Consider the following 19,864-nt stretch of genomic DNA (forward strand, 5'->3'; position numbering starts at 1 on the left):
GGTGTGAGTGTACACATGTGACTGCTGGGTTTCTTCGATATTTTTTTTTTCTTTTCTATTATCTCAAATAAAGATCATTGTTGAAATTGACACCACCTTGTCTGGTATCTGACTCGGCCTTAACTAACCTGTGAGCCTAGTGTATTTTACCGTGAAGGGCGATCCCTGGTAGTGATTCTAGCCCTTTTTCACTTCTCCCATTTACTCCCACTGCCACACAGAGCATTAAGTGCATTATATATTTGAATACAAAAATAACTAAGATTCACATTTATTATATTTCAGGAAACCTAATTCAGTGATATCTGTATGTATGTCAGATAATAGGGATATTTTGAGTGTTAATCTATAAATGGATCTTTAAGAGCATTGACTAACATTATTTAATTATATAATGCTTAATCATTAAGATCATGCATGTTCTTTCAAGTAGTTAGACATGTGAAAAAAAAAATAAGGACATTTCTGTTTTATATATCCTTTTAAACAGATTTCTGCAGTACCTTCACTCACTTCCAGAGGTTCCTAGTTGAATACATGGATCTTAAACGCATTCTTGTAAATGCATCCTCTCTTTGAAGCATTACAACATATTGAAAATCATTCTCGTGTCAGTAGCTGTGTCCCAAATGACATACTATACACTATGCACATATACTATGCAATATGTACTCAACCATCTAGTGTATGAGATTTAAAAGGCAATTTGTCATCCAGTATTGGAGTCTGATATCATTTCCCCTTTGGCTAAGCAAGGAAAGCTGTGATAGTTGAGTGCAAAAAATATTTAATCTGACACTAAAATATTGCCATAGTATGTAAGCAACTACAAATCAAGAACAAAAATACAGTAAGCTCACCAAAGTGTTTTCAGGTTGTTTGGGTTTAATAAAACAAAGACTAATTTGCCCAGGAAAAGATATAAACACTGAATAAAAACATTTAGTCAGCATTCAAACATATCTATCCAAGCTGCAGAACTGAAGCACGACACTTCATTCACAGTGAGATGAATACTCAGTCTCCACTAGATCACCTGAGGGAAATATTGATACCAAGAAATTAGCTTAATGCCAACAGATACTTTTGAATCACATAATAAAATCAAAGAAAAATGGCACATCAAATCTTACTTGTTTGGTAGTAATCATACACTTTAATCACAGCTGGCTTGAGATTCTTCACTGGAAGAATCTGTTTTAATTGTAACTGGTGATTGACTGCAATATTTTTCGGAACCTGCAGGAGGATAAACAGTGAATAAAAAATGTAAATGAATCACTGCATCTTATCATATGAATGTTGCTGTTCTCCCACCTCTTTCAAATACACGATGACATGATCATCTTTAGAATCGACCCGTTCCACAAGTGATTCGCTTGAAGTGCTTTGAGGTTCAAGCTGTGGAAAAAGTGATTTTTTTAGAAATAAATGTATGATTTGTTACATGCCCAACAGGAGAGCTATTCTCTGTAAGCTATCATGTTGTTCATCAAGACGTGAGCAGGACAATATCAGCCATAGCTGCACCATCTTACAGTAGATTCTCAGCGACAGTACAGTAAATCTAATAATGAATCACTTCACATAGTCAAACGCACCATTGATGTATCAGCTGTGAATCCTGACAAGAGTTTAATATCCACAATGACCATGTTAGTTCTTGCCTGTGGACCATCATATCTGGAAAAAAATTAATATCAACCATCAGAGTTCATGTTGACTGAATTAAAGCAATAACCAAAATCATGTCTTATAGCATAAAGTTATTGTTCTTACTTCACAGTGAAGTTTAACAATAGGTACTGTCCAGAGGATTTCTTGCAATCTCCCTCAATCTTAGCTTCAATGCTCAATGTTTTAGCTCCAGTAGGAGTGGGAATGTTGTAGAACTGAGCCATCTGAGAGATTCAACACAAACAAAAATAAATTAATAAACCGTTTCAAAGCAGAATAACCATAAAATGCCAAGAGAGAAACTGAATGTGAGTAAATGAAGCTGAACACTACAGACCTGCACAGACACACAGGTCGAGCCCTTCACTTCAATGCTGTATTTGGCTGGAACGTTCTGCAGCTGCTTCTCCTGGTACAGTAACTTGTTGTCCTGATTGACCTCAAAGTGGTGAGAGTCTCCTGCTGACTGTACAGTCACTGTGCTGGAGCCATCAGAGCTGAACACTTTGGTGGCGTACAAAGACAGAGCCTGAAGAGCCACCACTGTGTCCTGGGAAATGAATGAGTTCAGTAATGTCACTTTTACTCATTCACACCAGCACATTCAACAATAATGTGTTTTATTAGAGTAGTTTGAGTAACCTGTGTGGAGGAAAATCCTCCATAGGCATTCTGCTGCTTCACAAGCCAGCTGACAATCCTGTTAGCATAGCCCAGATCAGCTGAAGTGACTGAATCTGCAGTGAGAACAGCTAGCAGCACATATGAGCTGATCTCCACTGCCAGAGAATCAGAGTCATCAGCAGATGCAGACTGAGACCAGTGGAGAAGAGACCCTTAATGACAAAAGACACAAGAGTAACTCAATGAGCATGACAAAAAACAATAGTACTGTCATAAATGATGACAGAAAGTCATCAGAAACAAACCTCTTACCGTCTGAAATAACAACATCCTCCAGTTTCTTGAAAAGCTGCTGTCGAGTGTCCGTGTCTCTAGCCAGACTGAAAGTGTAGGTGAGCAGAGCAGTGGTGTAAATGTTTTTGACATCCTTAATGACGGACCTCAAGCATGACAAACCTTTACTGACGACAGGATCCTGTGACAAAAACAGAGAAACAGACGCTGTGAGTGTCATTTTTCTATGAGTTTATATTGTGTTTCCTGTAGATGAACTTACAGTGACTGGAGTTTCCAGTTCAAGCAATGATGCAGTAATGTAGGCAGTCATGGTCACATTATCATTCACTCCACCCTGGAATATATGAGAAACAGAAATAAAGACAAATATTCAATTTATTCTCAGACCTGATGTCTACTGGTCACAGCAAACTTTAAGAAACAAACGAAATACCTTCATTCTGTTGTTGAACAGTCTTCCCTGTTGGATAAAACAGCCGTCTGAATCCCGTCTGTTTATTAACCATTCCTTTGCACTCTGAATAATTTGTGGATCAATAAATATGTATTTCTGTGCTCTGCCAAAAGACCTCAGGACAAAAGCAGTCAACCTGGTGGTGTGGTAATATACACAATGGCATTAGCTGTAGCAGTACTTTAACTCCAGTGGTAACCGAAATTAACTGAATAAAAAAGAATGCAGAAAACAGACTAATATTTTCTAATATTATTGATACAAAATCTAATATTTTGCACAATCTGGCTAGGTTTATTTTTGTAAAGTAACTTTTAATATTTTCTTTGATAAAGTTTTACCAAGTATTCTCTTCTCCGTATCCAAATGTGCTATATGCTCCACTGTTATGCCTGTAGTTCAGTTGTCTCTGGTATCCTGTTGAGTTTGATAATGATTAAGATGTTCATTTGAGTTGACCAAATGTGTCTGAATAACTACTAAACGTCTCAGTATTTTTTTTTTCAATTATTTATGTCTCTCACCACTCTTCAGGAAGCCGGTGGCTCTCTCTCGGATGGCTGAGGTGAGCTGCTCCGTGTTCTCCAGATACTGCAGAATGTAAATATTGGGAGAAAGAACAGCCATGTTTTGTTCCCCACAGCCGTACGGCATCCGTAATAATCCGTGAAGATTCCTCAGTGCCCGACCCAACATGTCTCCTATAAACCATACACGAGTTAAAATATATTTTATAATCCAAACCCAATCTCCTAATTTCTGCTTGTATTTGTAAATGTTACCAATGACTGAAACAGTGGATCTGGCTGATCCCTCTATCACATCTTTAGGAAGAGTCAGAGCCACTTCCTCTGAGAGACTGTCACCTATGAACCAGAGAGACAGAAACACACATCAGTGATCAGCTGAGTAACACTATGATGCTAAATATAGTCCGTGGACAAACCATTTGGACACAGTAACCAGCTGTGAGTCTCTGTCTTTTCAGTTCCTTCAGCCTGCAGCATAAAACAATCACATCAACTCATCATACTGATATGAGCAGCATTAGGATCATGAATAAATTATGTCTGAAATCTGTTTGACGTGCGCTGACCTGTACGAGCAGACTTCGTGTGACCGTGTCAATGCGTCCTCTCTCTGGGACGCTCACAATCTCATTGTCACACACAGTCTGGGACGCCTCTGCCTCTGCACTGACTGTAATATTCAAGACTCCTACAACACAAGACATGTACGTGAAAATACAACAGACACAAACACTGAGAAACAATGATTCAGCAAAACTCACCAAGAACAGAAGGAGTGAGGATCCATTTAAAGGTTTTTCTTCCATTAGCACATAGACAGGATGAATACCGATCATCAGAGGAGGCTTTGAGAGTGTAGTCTGAGGAAGGAGCTGGAGTCACTTTAACCTGTCAATCAACCACACATGATTAGTGGCATATTTGATATGATTTGATAAGACTGAGTGTGAAATCTCACCATGATGCACTTGGACAGATAGTTGAAGACAGTGGCCTTCAGCTCAAAGATCTCCCCACGGATGATGGAGTAAGGCAGAGAGAGCTCCAGGAAGAAGGGCTGGAAAACTGTCAGCTGAGCAGGAGGAGCCAGACCCAGACCTTCAGAGGACAGACAGAAGGCCTCCGTCTCCCATGAGGTGATGGTGTCAGGAACCGTGACAGGAACCTGAACTGATCCAGAGTCCCTGTGGAGAAATTACAACAATATGTATATCTGCTTCTGGCATTTTTTCTGTAATAAATAACAACATTCAGCACAGAGATGAAAAGAAAAAAAACTGGATTCAGAATCTGCAAAGCAAACAAGGTATTTTCTTTTTTTTGTGAGTGTGAGGGGAGATGATGTATTAAAGATTAGTATATGTATATAAGATAATATAAGTATATAAGATAAATATGATGTTAAATGTATTGATTATGCTTCACATACCCCACTTCAGCAAGGTCCCAGATCCATGTTTCTGGAAAGACGGTCCGAATCGTCACTGCTGGAGAATCTGTGTCTTCTGCACCTGAATTAGCCCCTCCTAAATCCATCATTCCCATTGGAACACCAGCTGAAAAAAGTGATATTTTGTAGTTTTTAGTGATATATATGTGAACAGCACATCAAAATAAGCAATTCTATATATAAATATAAATGAACAGCAAATGGAAGGCAAATCATCATTTTAATACACATTATTTTATTTTCATATGCAGATTTATTTAGTGCTGTCAGAGATTTCTAGTTTCAATTTAGTTTTTATTTTAGTTTTTGTATTATATGTCTGCTGTCATGATCTGCTGTGTTCCCTGTGTCTCCACTTGCCCTGTCCAAATACCCACACTTGCAGACTTGGCCACTTGAGAGCAACAGGAAATAAGTGTGCAAGACTGTCCCATGTCTTAAAAATGCCCAAGTGCAGTGCCCTTAATGCACACTAAACCCACACTATCTTGAATACCGCTACAGAGGGGTATTCAAGGCTAAGCATAAACTCACATGCCCCAAAATCACGAGATGTGTTAAATTAATTATATATTACATATAAGGTAAAATATAAAGTGTTGCACATTGCAAAGATGACTATGTGTATTTTGTACATAATTTAAGCTTTTTTAAATTAATTGTGTTTTCTGTTATATATGACCACTGAACAGACATAAAATTTGGTAGTAAAATATAAAGTGCATTTTTTGCATATTTATGCAAAGATGAGTAGGAAATACATCATGTAAGTAATTATGTGTATTTTGTACATTTGTTGTTTGTTCATTTGCTTGTTTGTTACTGATTGGACCACGCCCCCTGGTTAGCTTTTTACCTCATTACCTCTATTATCTCGCAGTCATTCCTAGTGAAGTATTGTTTAGTGTAACAGCTGCAAGTCTGAGCATTCTTCCTGTCATCTGTATCTTGTTTCTTGATCTCAGCCTGTTCTTGGATTTTCCTGTTTTGCCTGTGTGTTTCTGCTTTGTTGTTTGTTTGGACTGCCTTTCTGTGCTTTTGACCTGTTGCCTGTACGTTGGATTACGATTGTGGATTTTCCCTCAATAAAACTGCATTTGGATCCTGGAGTCTCAGAGCAGTTACATTACAGCTGCCAAAGTTAATGCATCAGTTTAATTTTACACAAGTTAAGTTTTTACCAATAATAACACTGATTCAAATTTAACTAATAACCCCTCAAAAAAAACTTATTTTCATACTACATCACTATAATTGTGGAATTGTTTTACTTTTTAAAATATGTTATAAGCACCTACATATTTAAACATCACAGCTTGGATTGTAATAACAGTACATGTACCTTCACCACGGTATTGGTGACGGTGATACGTCAAGCCTCTGTATGACAGACACCGAGGGACTCGCACAACTAAATTTGTTGCCATCTTCAATCCCACTCTCTGTCAAATGGAAAAGATAAACAACAAAAGTCATGAAAATTCAAATTACTTTTAATTGTCAGTATAATCAAGTGGGCTTTTTTATGCATTTACTTGTGCATGTGCAGTATACTCTCCCAGTCATTATCTACTGCACTGTCACACATATAATCCACCTGTTACCTTTAAGGATTTATAGGTGTTGTCTGTCGGCACAGCTCGACGGGATCTCACATGCAGACACTCCTGCTCATCTTCAACACTATAAGGATAATCTGACCCCGATTTCACTGGCAGCAGGTTGAAGATCTGTGATGAGTCAGTATGATTTCTAAATAATTCAACACTAAATAATCCATGTATTTTGTAAAACTTTAAATCAATTTTGGTGTGAAAGAATAAAGATTAATGTTAAATCTCCTGAGATCGGGATGTCAGTTAAACAGTGATGGATCATAGCAGTAATAACGAAAAACTGTTATCACTAGATTCACACTGTAGATTCCCACTATGAAGACACATTTAATCAATACTAAATCTTAAAGCATCTACACACCTTGTCAGTATCCAGGCGTTCTCCTGACTTCAGGATCAGGACGCTCTGATCTACAGCACTGAGGCCGCACAATGAACCAGGCTGAGCTGAGAGCTGGAGAGTGTTTTTCTCACCAGGAACTGCTTCAGCAGGAGAAAACTGCAGAGACACCTGTGACATACAGTCAATAGAGTTTATTTTAGAATTGAGTCAGTAATACAGTTTAAAGAGGCTCATTTCTAAAGCTACAATACATACCTTGTTTTTGAAACACTTTTCAGTGTTGAAATTTTTGCTACTAGCAACAACATTTTCACTGGGCAGAACACAGTACACCAGAATCTGCACTACTGGAGCCAGATCTGCACTAATAGACAGTTTGAATGACATTGTGCCACTTGCTACTCCATTAGAAGATTTCACTTCAACCTTCTCATATCCATGATGAACGATCACTCCTCTGGACAAGACCTGAAACAGACAGATGACACTCTGATAACAAACTCACTAATGCTGCCAATGAACACTGTTAAACAAAAACATCTCTGTAATAATGTACATACTGCACATGTTCTCACCATATAGACAATGTCCGTTTTGAAGTCTTCAATTGTCTCTCCAACAAAATAATACTTGATGGTGGCTGTAAACTCAGAGTCACACTTTAATGGTTGCTCAGTATTCTCTATAATCAATTTACTTAGTGTTGGATTGTATGGAGCGGCAGGCCGAAGGAGCTGAACTGTTTTTATATCTGCAGAAATGTAAGGCGTGTTGTAGCCATGATAACGGACCCCAGGATAGACACTTGCCTGGATAACAAAGAATCAAAAATAACTCATGCAATTGAACTCTTCAGGGAACACAAAAGTAAACTAATACAAACTCTCTTACAATCAGATTAATACCACTTTTAGAATGACTGGACGTATTAAAAGAGAAGCTGGCCAGTCCATCGCTGTCTGTAGTGAGATTTAGGAGCAGTTTTGGGGACCAAGTGGGACCCTCCTATAAGATAAACCTCTTTGTATTGAATCGGTGCGCCCTTGAAATTTGAGAGTTTGATCTGTTGAAAATATGATTTTGAAAGAATAAAATAAGAAATAATTCTGTACATATCAATTGTGTTAAACAGAGACAAACTGATTTTAGACTCACTTTTCCTTCTATAACTGATCCATGTTCATATGTTTTGGGCAGGTCAGTAAATATGACTTTACCAATTTCATAAGTGAGAGATACAGATTCAGATTTTGTCATGGTGATCTCTGTAAATAGTAAAAACACCAAAATAAATATTTATTCAAATAAAAGTAAAACATCAAAAATGAGAAATTCTAGAAATGTATGTAACGTGGATCTGATCAAATTCAACAGCTCACCTGTTCCTTCTTCTGTAACCATTGCCTCAACAGCAAGAGAATTCTGAAGCCTGTCCTTTAGTGTGGCGTTCAGAAAGACTGATGCATCTAAGGTATGGACGGCACAGCCTGTCTTTTTTATCTAATTATAATGAATGAACACAAACATAGAATATTAACTAAAGAGTGGTTTAACTGGATAAATGGAGGAAAGATAAGTGTGCCATTACTTGTACTGTGTTTCAACTCACACACCTCAATGGTTTCCTCAAAAACACACTTGGATTGGTGTGATGGCTTTGATAGGGCAAGTTTTTACGACACACTTTCACCCATGATTTACCAGGTACAGGCTGTCCGTAAGTGTATCTGTGAAAAAGGTACAAGCAAATGATCTACAGCCCAGGGTTCAATTCAGCAACTATATTAGGAAGAGGGTTACAGTAATTAACTGACCCCAGAGTTAAAAAAGAAGAAGAAGAAGAAGAAGAAGAAGAAGAAGCAAAACAATTAAATTAAAGTAACTTAATTGTGCCAAGAATGAAAGAACACACTGCTCTCTTAATGCAGGAAATAAAATAAAGCACTCACTTTCCGCAAACCTCAATTATCAGTTCCTCTTCTTCAATGCTGACTTTTTTTGGGCTTTTTACAGTAACTTCAAACTTAGGCAAAACTAGAAGCCAGAAATTAGAATTATTAGTAGTCAAATTAGATTTTAATATACAAACATATAATTTAAATTCTTCCCATGCAACACTGGAATCGTTTGTTTTTATGACTTACCATATTTTTTCACCTCAAAATGATGTGAGATCATCCTGTCACTAATAAAAGCCTTCAGTTTGTACATGCCTTGACGGGCCTCTGGGTTTAATTCATAAGAACGCTGCAAAATCCACCTTGTTGAAGAAACATTTGTCCATTGACCAATCCGGTTACCTTGACTGTCCTGTTTAAAACCAAAGACACAGTTCAGATATTTAGTTACAGTCAACTACACACATCCTGACTGTCAATGAAGAAATGTTTAATTAGCCTTCTGAAAATACATTAATTGCAAACATATCAGAATTTCATAGTGTTAATAAGATTTAAAAGGTGTGTTTGTTGTGACTGTACAGAAGGTTTTGTGTTCTTACCTCAAGAATCACTGTACTATACTGTAAAAGAGCAAATAGTAATAGTAAATGATTAAAAGCCATGTTTATTTATTAAATGTCTATTTAACAATGCAAGGAAACAAGAGCGATAAAGTTGCAAGATAAACACATCAGACCTGCTGATCAAGGGGTGCAAAGTTTGTATCCATGGTAACAACTCTGAAGTTCACTGTAAAATATAAATGTGTATTAAAAAAAATATTCACTTTTGAAATCTTCAGCTCTTATGTAAGGGACAACACTTACAGTCAGTATTTCATTCCTGTAAATGACCGCACTGTGTGTGAACGTAACCGTATGAAGGATCAAATACAGAGTTGACGACTGTATTCTGCTGTCACAAGGTCAGGAGCATTGGAGAAAGTTGTGGGACCCACTGAATATTTTGCCAAGTTAGGGGCATTATCAGAACACTGCAGGTGGTTGTAAGAATAAAATTATCATGAAAATAAGTGAAGATGCCATGGGGAGGCTCCCATCCTCTGGGAAGGAGCCAGGAGTCCTTTGAAGATGTTACATCTAGCCTATGATAAAGGGTTGACCAGCGTATAGCTGCCACAATTAAAAAGATGGGTAAGAAAATAAAGATATGATTGTTTGGAACAGATGTGGTGAACTTTTAAGTTGCTGAGTGTAGTGAACAGCACATTCCAGGGCCCAGTTTATGGTCGGGCCCCTCTCTGTCCGTAACAGCGGACAAAAGTTTGCTACATTTTGATTGGATCTTGGTGGACTAACACAAAAAAACTGTCCAACGGCCATCAGATAAAAATTGTAAGGACAACATCCAGACACCTCTTAGAGGGCAAGAAGAACGACCTCTTGTACCAAGCCTGAGAAGGACAGGACTTCTCATTGGTCCACATGGAGTTTCTACCCTACACCCATCTAGAGACTACTTACTAAGGTTGGCCACAGACCCGCCATAAAAATTCCTTGGGACCTTAGCAGCAATGGGTGACACAAAGAGAGATCACAAAGATCCATCCAAATTCATTCAAAACTATGTTTGAAAACCTTAGAACTGATGCAACTACACATCCATTTCATACTTATTCACAGAAATAAGTATTCTCATTGACAGCTATTTGTAGTGCAACACCTGTCGCAAATTCAGCTGTTAATGTACAATTGAATGACAGTCCAATCTTTTCCCATCATGTTTAGTCTCTATTTGTTTATAATATTGCCAAAGGTATTCTGGTGGAAAGTTTGGAAAGTGAGAAATGCATTGGTAAACTTTAAAGACACTGTAAAGATTTCCAACTTTGTGCTTTATGCAAATGAGTTCCACAGGGGAAAGAAGGGTGGGCCACACTTTGTGTGTCCCCTCTGATGCCAGCAGCCAATCACAGCACTTCGAATGGACAAGCGCCAAAATGCAATCTCCTCCTCATCGGAAAGGGATAAAGGTACCCTTTCAACAGACACTCCTTGTTCTGAGTCTGCCCTTCAAAGGGGGAAAACATTAACAGATACATTGTTCTGAGTCCCGGCTTGCGAAGCTGAGACAACAGATACATTGTTCTGAGTCTGTCCTGCACGGGGATAGACATTAACAGATACACCGTTCTGAGCCTCTGGTCCATCCAGAGAGACAACGACAGATCCCATGATCTGAGTCTACAGCTTGTGAGGCAGCAACAGAGACGACCACGCTCTAAGCCTCCCGCTTGTGAGGAAAGAGACATCAACAAACACTACGTTCAGAGTTTCCGTCCAGCGAGACAGTAACGACATCTGCAACAAGGTTAAGCTCAGGAGAGCAAACCTTCACTCCAAGGTACCTTCGTCTGCGTGTTCCAGATTGTTAAGGACCTTCTGCACCTACGCCAGGGCCTCATCTGCGTGTTCAAGATTTTAGGACCCTTTGGTGCTCCAGGAGATCAGCATCCCACAGAGCTTCATGTTCAAGACTGTTGAAACAGATTCTGGCTCCTCTCCACACTGCATTGTCACCCGCACAACCAGTGGAAGACGTCACCGTCATCGGATTCAACCACATGGAACGTAAATATCACTTAACCAAACCTCTTTCCAGAGACCTTGGCATTGTTGTATATTATCAGTATATAATTTCCTAATTCCCATTAGATGTAATATAGCTGATGTTAGTTAATAACAAATAATCTTTCGTTTATTTGTTTGGTGCATAATAAGGTTCTCCACCTTATTATTTTCAGAAAAACAGTTTATCTTTCCATAAGATAACCTAACTCTTCCATAGCCACACCCAACTTAATCACTTGTATTCTATGTATCTTATGCACTTTATTCCTTTATCATTCATGGTATTCATTTAGTAGTTGTGTTAGTTATTTTTGTTTATCTTTTTGTTAATAAAATTTATTTTATAACACTTGTGTCTTCCTTGTGCTGATAATACAGAAGAGGCTCTACAAGTTAGCAATATCACCAATCTTTCAGATAAATCAGCTGACCACTTTACATTAATTCTAAATGAATGAAAGCCCCTGTTGGGAGTGTTCTTCATACTGCCAAGGTAAAAGACCTTGACTGGTGCCCTGAACTAGGAAAAGGGGGGGAAGTGGTCATCTGATGTACTCATAATCACACCTTAAGAGACGTGTGATCCAAAAATCACAACGTCAGCGGTGACGTGAGTACCAATCCCTATTTTACTTCACCTTCTTGGATGGAACAAAGTAAAAATCACTACATGAGCATTGCAAAATAACAGATAAAAAAGGTATAAAGAATGGCTCTCTGGCCAGAGACACATTCAGATGTCCTACAGGCGTCTCAGCTTTGTTGCTTTGTTCAATAAAGTCTAATTTTGACTTCTGGAACTGTTCCTCTTGAACTTCATTTGCAAGGAAGAGATTACTTTTCTTCACAATACTGTCCAGGAACTGAGTTAGACACCCCTGATCTGTAGTATCTCTAGATTTCATATAAAATAAAGTCATACGGATACTGATATCATGAGATTTACTTCATCAGTTATTTGTAATTATATATAGCTCAAACACACACTAGATAACCATTCTTGAGTTTCCAAAGCTCCTCATCCTTATCTGCTTTCCTTATCTTTTCTTCTGCTCCTCTTTTCTATTTACAAGTTTGTAAATCCATTGAATTGTTTACTTCATACCCTTTTACCGTCAGCTCATTGCATGATCATAATGTGCTTTACTTGATGTATATGTGTTATATCAGCTGTGATCAGGGTTTAGATGTCAGTGACACCAGCATTATTTGCTGAGGTTTAGCCTTTGAAACATTCACAGCTCACCTGTCTGTCCTGGAAGATAGATGGGTTTATCAGTCTGGATAAAGGTCAGAGGATGGTAAGGCTTGAACATGACTTTTCTCTCTTCAGTCATCTTGAAAGTCTCTCCCTGAAGTTCGACCTTCATTTTCTGCACTGATTCTGCTTCGACCAGAGGAGCCTGATGAGAAATAATATGTATTCACAACCTGCCTTCACAAATACTAGATGCATTATGGCGAAACTAACATAATTGATTGTATAGTCATTATATTGTGCAGATTTTGATGGCAGACCTTGAAGTTAAAGCAGCGATGAAACTCTTCCTCAGCTTTCTCCTGCAGCAGTAAAGTGCTCTGGTCACCATGAACCAGATGAATATTCATGACAAGGCTTTCATTGGGATTGAGAAAACTTGCACAGAGTTTGGCCTCAGAGCCCGACTCGATCACTGCAGGAAACGTCACCATGAAAGATCTGTCCAGAGACAATTGATCATACAATATTGCCAGAGTAATTAGATAAAACAAGAAACATAAAAAAAAAAAAAAATTAAACTGGGAGTGAAAATCAATACTGTTAATTTGCTTTTGATCAATTATATACCTTGAGAAGTGAGAATACAAGAGCAACTTGATTTATAGCTTTTTATGTTTATTCAGAACAATATTGCCCTTAAAAATATTATACATGCCTTAAGTTGTCATTCAAACAGCAAATGTCTACTGTGCGACACAGATCAGTTAAATACAGGAGAAATAATCAAGACTTACACAATGACTAATGGTATACTAATAATTTATCACATTTGGAAAGCAAAACTCTGCCTTCCTCAGCAGAAATTGTTAAAAACTTACGGCCTTGATGTTTGTCCATTAACACAGATCAGGAGGAAAGAGAGCAGAAGGAGATCTTTCCAACAGCAGCTGAAATTCAGAGCCATGATGAGGAGCGATCATCCAGGTCATGAGATGAACTGGACCGTCTCTTTTAAAGGGACTCTCATGCTAAAGGAGGTCCTTCAAAACATTTGTATTGATCCTCTGATTAATGATTCAACCGTGTGGGCAATACAGTTCAAAAACCTGTGCTAATACGCAGTTTGTTGGTTTGTCCAAAAATTCATTTGTGATGAGTTCAAGTGGGCTCAGTTCAAGTAAAGACATACAAAAGCTTTACTCTTGCACACATTAGAATAAACATTCAGTTCATTATGAATGTTCCTGACCACATAATTCAGAGTTGAACTTAAAGGTTGCATATTGGAATATTCAAGCATTTAAATATTCTAAATAGTAATTTTATTTGCAATCAAATGAGAATGTTCAATTCTTTGTAGTCAATAACATGCAAGAAATCAGCTGAGATCTTTAAAGTACACAGTGTACATGAGATCTTCTGAAAACAAACTCCTACTCTTATCCTCATCTACAGAGAAATGGTCAGCTACTGACCTTTAACTGTATAGACAAATAGTGGGCCAAGACAACTGATAATTAACATCCAGTGCATTTGTAATTTCTCTGCCTACTGCCTGCACAATATGGCTAAACATGGCTATTGAAAGTCACCTAAAATCTGTTGTGTAAAATTAAAGGTGCCCTAGAATTGAAAATTGAATTTACCTCAGCATAGTTAAATAACTAGAGTTCTGTACATGGAAATACAGTGAGTCTCAAACACCATTGTTTCCTCCTTCTTATGTAAAATTGATTTGTGCAAAAGACCTCTGAAGAACAGGCGAATCTCAACATAACGCCAGACTGTGACACAACAGTCGGGATCATTAATATGTACGCCCCCAACTTTTGCATATGCCAGCCCATCTTTTGCATAAGCCAGTATTAACGTCTGGAGCTACACAGCTGAGTCATCAGACGTTATGCAGGTAAGCAAGCAAGGACAACAGCAAAAAATGGCAGATGGAGCAATAATAACTGACATGATCCATGATATCATATTTTTAGTGATATTTGTAAACTGTCTTTCTAAATGTTTCGTTAGCATGTTGCTAATGTACTGTTAAATGTGGTTAAAGTTACCATCGTTTCTTACTGTATTCACGGAGATCAGAGTCATGTCATTATTTTCCTTTTTTAAAACACTTGCAGTCTGTATAATTCATAAACACAACTTCATTCTTTATAAATCTCTCCAACAGTGTGCAATGTTAGCTTTAGCCCCGTTAACCACAGAACATAGCCTCAAACTCATTCAGAATCAAATGTAAACATCCAAATAGATACCATATTTACGTGATTAGACATGCTGCATGACGAACACTTTGTAAAGATCCATTTTGAGGGTTATATTAGCTGTGTGAACTTTGTTTATGCAATGTATTATAGAGTCGCGAGCTTGGGGGCAGGGAGCGCGAGCATTTAAAGGGGAAGCACGCTGAATCGGTGCATATTTAATGATGCCCCAAAATAGGCAGTTAAAAAAATGAATAAAAACAATCTATGGGGTATTTTGAGCTGAAACTTCACAGACACATTCAGGGGACACCTTAGACTTATATTACATCTTGTGAAAAAGCATTCTAGGGCACCTTTAAATATGCTGCTTCCTGAGATTATATGCTATAATTACTTCATGTGTAAACAGATGTTCAGTGCAAAGCTATATATGTATTTATATTTCAAGCCAGAATTTTAAATATTGCTGAACATTAATTATTATAGCATCGTTTGTTATGTCATTATCTTTCATTTCCTGAATATTATCTTTATCTCTGGAAAAAAAAAAAAAAAAAAAATAGTCTGGCTTCCATACTCATTGCACTCATCTTTCTGAGCAATCATTCCTGTATTGGTTTAGTGATTTTGAACCTTGTTCTGTTTATCTCCACTGTGAATCTTAGATTAGTATTTTGGATCTCTCTTCTGGTTTTGACCCTGTTTTTGGTGTATTCTGGCATTAAAGAATACTTTAAATCAGGGATTTTTAATCTTTTCAGACACATAGACCTCTCACCCACACATACTCTCAAGCAGCTAACAAAAATATGTTCTTAGAATCTTTTGCCAACATTCTGTTATGAAAACCTTATTTCTGAATGTTTTTTAAATGTTTAAAACGTCCATTCTATCATTTTGGAAATGTTAAGCGTTATTTTTGAATGATTTTTGAATGTTTTCTGAACGTTCGGAACACCCTGAACGGATGGCCAGTCCATCACCGGGCTCACAGACAGACACTTGAGTATCGCTAACTTACCTCTGCTGAAAGTCTTTGAACTGTGTTGGAAACTGGAGTACCTGGAGGAAACCCTGCTAACTCCTGGCTCAGCAGGGATTCAGGACCGGGGACCTTCTGGCTGTGAGGTGATAGTGCTGCTACCAAGCGGCAACCTCCCCCTTTCTCTCGTGAAGCCAATACGGAAGTAACTTAAACTGCGATTCATCGACTGGCCGCTAGGGACAGGCTCCAAAAGAGAGCAGAATCTCATAGAGTCCCATGTTAAATTGGCCAAGTTTATAGCAGAAAAAAAAACGTGTTTACAAGTTGGTTCAAATTGTGGTTTTGGTCTATACTGCTATTTTTGCCCTTCATGACAACTCTGAGGGGGGTGAATTTTTTTATAACTTATCCGTTTAAATTATATTAAGCCTTAAAGTTCTGCATAATTAAGGGCGTGGTCACTTGAGTGACAGGTAGATTGCGCTGCTGTCTGTGAGCCGTCATGTTACTTCAGCAGCCGCTGAATTTGGCATCTCAGCCGTATTTGTGCTCGATTATTTTATACAATTATAAAATATGGCTTGCTGCATAATATTCGAGACTGATGTGTGTCTGTGTAGATGTGCATGCATGGGGAAGAAACAGAACACACGTGATCGTGGCATTGGCTGAAAGTTTTGCTTGTGAGATTTACTGCAATGACAATACCAGGAGGATATACAACTCTGACAGCACTGCTTGGATATTATAACGAAAACTGCTGCACTATTTTGAAAAACATATACTTTGGACACGGGCTCATTTATTTGTTAGATACGATCGTATACAGTTTTACAAAATAAACGCTGCTCAGATTGCATCCTTTCTTGAAGAACGATGACAGAGAGCAGATCTTTCAGAAGAAATGTGACATGTTTTTTTGTTTTGCAATGGACACTCATATTTTACCCAAGTGCCACGGATTGGATTCATCTCGCGATCTCGATTTCATTATAAAGGTATTTGATTGTTGTTATTTGCACAACCAACACTACTGGTGTTGGAGGATCTATATCTTAAAAAACACCGTAGATTGACAGTAAACCTTTAGAACGTTCTGATGATAAAACTTATCTTCATTAATATTTTAGATCGTATCTAAGATAGATAGATAGCTCCTTTGCTGCTAACATGGTCGCGTCGAGCTAGGCGGGCGTGGTTTCAGCAACCAGTCATATCAGCTCAAACCACCTCCCCGCCTCTTTGCCCATTTTCAGTTATCCGGGAGTGACGTGCGGTGACGCGCAGCTAAGATGGCCGCGGCCTCATTTACGCGTCAAAACCATAGACTGTAAAAAAAGATGGACGACGCGACGCCGCTTCCTTCCATTGTATTGAACTGAAGCCAAAATGGGCTGATGAATGGGCGCTGACACGTTACGCAATACGTCAAAAAAAAAAAGTTTGGAGCCTGGGCATGCGCAGAAGGAATCGTCGTGGAGCCGGAGGCGGAGTCACGATATCAAACTTCCGCCCAGACGACTGCGTCATCATTCATGTATTTTAAATAGACTATAAAAATTATACACAATTTAAAAGTCTACCTATAAAATAATAGGCTATTCTGTTTCTAGAGCAATAATATTTTTGAAACAGCAAATTCAGTAGATAAAATCAATATAATATGCCACTAGAAACAACTCTAAATCGTCAGAAACGATCCTGCCATTTTAAATCAAGTTCAACTAACGTTACAGGAGATCGATTGCTGTAATTAGAGTAAGCTATCATTAGTTTTGTCCTGCTAATTATTATTTTATACCCATAAAAATAATAAGTAACTGTCAGATAACGATCACCTGCTTTTTCCCGACATGGTTAACATTAGGTGTGTTATCTTAACTAATAACATTTATTAATTAGCTTATAAAGCTCACATTTGATGTTACAGAAAAAAAGTTCAGTGATCCGTCAGATCCTGTAGGTCAGTTAGTACAGATTACTGCTGAACAACTCATTTTGTTGGTGTTAAATAACAAAGAAATCGAAAATTAACAGTTAGTTAATACATCTTCAATCTCCCCTCGAAGCTCCGACAGTCCTCAGACAAGCTGTCAATCAACTTCGAATCACGACGACACGCCCCGTTTTTATAGCATCAAATTGCTAGCTAAATTCTAAATCATCACAAAAACGAACAATTGAATATATATCAGCGTGATAACAACTACCTTAAATGACCAAAACCATCTTTCAGAAAGTTTTATTTGAAGCAGAATTTATTTTTAAGTTTTCACTGAAGTCTCATTCGACTGCATTGAGAGGGCGGGATTTATGACCTGTACTGCATCCAGCCTCCAGGGGGCGATCAAAGAGCCCGCGGCTTCACTTTTCAGGACGTATGAGACACACCCGGTCAAAACCAGTGCCCAAGGAAGTCGACCGGAAGTTGAAGTCGGCCGCATGCCGCCATCTTGTAGCAGAACTTCACTTGCGTTAGCATCCCATTGACTCCCATTCATTTTGGCGTCACTTTGACAGCGAATAACTTTACATCTGAGGCGTTTAAAGACTCCATTTGTCCATTATTTATTTCTAAAGATACACGACAATGTATAAAGGGCTCCATTACCTTCTATGTTACATTATGGCCCCGTAGAAACAGTTTTTGTAAAAATAGGCTAACGATTGCGTCATAACCACTCGACTCTCTGTCGCACAGTAGAGAAATTACCGTACAGACAGGAGGAGAAGCTCGCAGGCAATAGTATGCATTAACTTAATATGGCGTACTGGCGTTACATTTTAAAATACTATACAAAATAATTAATCAGAATACTTACTCCTGCTCACTCACGCCAAAGAACTCCCCGCTCAAGCTCGCCGTCTCTGCAAGATTAACGATGGCAGTTTGCACGCACAGCTACTAGAAGATTTACATCTGTCAGACAGGTTGCTGACGTCATCAAGCTTAGTTTGAGTCTGCGCGTCAGAAACGGAAGTGCTAAAAATCGCTAAAAATGGGCTTCACTTGTCTCAATTGAGTTCCAATGGGGTCGCTGTGTCCATTTCTTTTACTGTCTATGATTCAAACTGCTGTTCAGAACTCTATGGGTGATGTCACGGACGCTACGTCCATATTTTTTTACAGTCTATGGCTGCTACATATTGAGTGTGTGCTCCAAATAATTTCTTACAGCCACATGTATGGATTTCAAAGTAACAGAATTTTTAAGTACCAAAAGTGTGTCACGACCATAGACTGTAAAAAAATATGGACGTAGTGTCCGTGACGTCACCCATAGAGTTCTGAACAGCAGTTTTGACGCGTAAATGAGGCCGCGGCCATCTAGCTGCGCGTCACCACACGTCACTCCCGGATAACTGAAAATGGGCAAAGAGGCGGGATGTAGTTGGAACCCATGCGACTTGTTGCTGAAACCATGCCCGCCTAGCATATCTATCTTAGATACTATCTAAAATATTAATAAAGATAACAATATCACTAGAAAGTACTAAAGGTTACTGTCAATCTAGTTTTTTAAGATAACGTTATAGATGCTCTAACACCAGTAGGCTAATTAATTTGTGTGGGGTGTGCAAATAACACAAAAAAATCAACTGGGACTTAATACCTTTAATGAAATAGAGATCGCGAGATGAGTCCAATCCGTTGCACTTGGGTAAAATGTCCATTTCAAAACATAAAAAAAAAAAATACTTTTTGTTCATGAAAGCGTTTAGGGATGTGTCACGATTTTCGAATATTCGATTAGTTGATTTAATTATAGAATATCGAATAGGTTGTGTGATCGTCTTAATAAAATTCCCCATTTGATGCGGTGGTGACTTGTAACCAGAGGGTGGCGCACGCTGCCAATAGCGCACCTAAAAGCTGTCAATCAGCTCAGACATTGCCTCACACGCACACTAGACTTGTGCGACATAGAACAGACAC

The 19,864-nt window shown here is 38.3% G+C and overlaps 1 pseudogene; it reads right to left on the reverse strand.

Annotated features, from left to right (window-relative positions):
• Positions 1 to 865: 865 nt before the first annotated feature.
• LOC125249349 lies at positions 866 to 13,695 on the reverse strand (annotated as a pseudogene).
• Between the last annotated feature and the right edge of the window lie 6,169 nt (positions 13,696 to 19,864).

This window comes from Megalobrama amblycephala, linkage group LG16 (genome assembly GCF_018812025.1).
Source record: "Megalobrama amblycephala isolate DHTTF-2021 linkage group LG16, ASM1881202v1, whole genome shotgun sequence".
In the NCBI taxonomy this organism is placed as follows: Eukaryota; Metazoa; Chordata; class Actinopteri; order Cypriniformes; family Xenocyprididae; genus Megalobrama; species Megalobrama amblycephala.